Consider the following 1,620-nt stretch of genomic DNA (forward strand, 5'->3'; position numbering starts at 1 on the left):
GGAACAAATATTTTATAGAGCTTGTTTCTCTACTTTTCTATTTATTCATATGTGTGAAATAAATACTTTAATCTTTAACGAAAAAATCTAAATTCATAAAATATTAAAGAATTATAATAATCAAATTAAATATATTAAAAATTATAGTTTTTTAGAAATCTTATAATAAGGGCTACATACTAACAAAACATAAATTCCAAATCAATTCATTTGATTCTCAAAAAGATTTTAGAAAAATATATTTTTTTGTCAACAATTTGATAAGTCTATAGGAGACTACATTACAAGTATGATTTAAGATTAGTTGGCCTCTATTAAAAGGGGTTTAATCTAACCAAGTTATATATATGTATTTTCAATTAAAGGCCTTTAAATGAAACTTGTCACCTATTACATCATTATATTTTCTACAAAATATGTGCTTTCAAAAAAAAGTCAAAATGTCCTAAAAATGGTTTCTTTAAATATGAAGAGTGATAATGAGTGAAGGGAAAGAAAGGAATTAAAGGGAGGTAAAAGTATACAAAGGGAAAAACATAAATACAGTGTCGTGCCAAAAGATTGGGGAAAATAATGAAGTAGAGGAGACCTTGAAGGAAGCTCACAAGCTAGGGCAATTTTTTGTTAATGCAGATCAAAGTTCATCATGCAAAGAAATGATAATGATTAAAGATAAGATTGTAGTTGGGAATGTCAACATATCTAATATAGAAGGAGCATGTCACACCCTACCAAGGAACCAAGAGGAATTACAACTAAACACTCTAGAATAACATAATACATTTAGCAATCTGTAAACTCAACACATTACATATTAATATCTATGCAACACAATGATAAACTATTATATGGTTTAGTGGAAGACTTATAAACACTATCCATATATATTCCTCTATGGTTTCCCTAACATTGCTACTGGCAACACATCTAAACATGAAATAAATAAGTAACCATCTACCTTTAAGTATATTCATATTACAAGAATAAATGAGCATCTTTTCTTTATCACCCATGGCCTAACATTAAACATTCATCACCATAATCATTTTAAGCACAAAATTAAATATTTTTATGATAATATTTCAACATGAAGTAAGATTGTTTTAACCATCACATAATACCATTCACATAAATGTTATGTCATTAGTAGAAGTTAATCAAATACAGTAGTCCTAATAGAACTATCTCCTTAAGGAGTGTTCTGGTGCAGGACTACCCAAAGACATAATTGAAGCCTAAATAGTCTAATATGACCCATGAGGTGAAAATAATTATATGTAGTAGGTTGATAGGTTTGTGAGTCGAAAAGAACCAATTGATGGAAGACATTGTCATGTTTGCATTTTATAAGTCACCATGGACAAATGACCATGTGGGTCAGTAGGAGTCTAGGATGAGTCAAACAATAAATATTGGTCTTAGAAACATCAGACCAATCCTTAGGATAGGCCGAATACACCTTGGAGTCGCCAAATTTGAAAAGTTGCTAGTTGACAACTTTTGTTGTCATTGCAAAATGTTGTAAAAAGGGGTAACTAATCCTCTAATGGTTCCAAAGTTTGAAAAGTGATTGGAAACTATTGGGGAGGCTATATTATGCCCACTTGGATCTATTCTAGG

This window comes from Cryptomeria japonica, chromosome 8 (assembly GCF_030272615.1).
Source record: "Cryptomeria japonica chromosome 8, Sugi_1.0, whole genome shotgun sequence".
Lineage (NCBI taxonomy): Eukaryota > Viridiplantae > Streptophyta > Pinopsida > Cupressales > Cupressaceae > Cryptomeria > Cryptomeria japonica.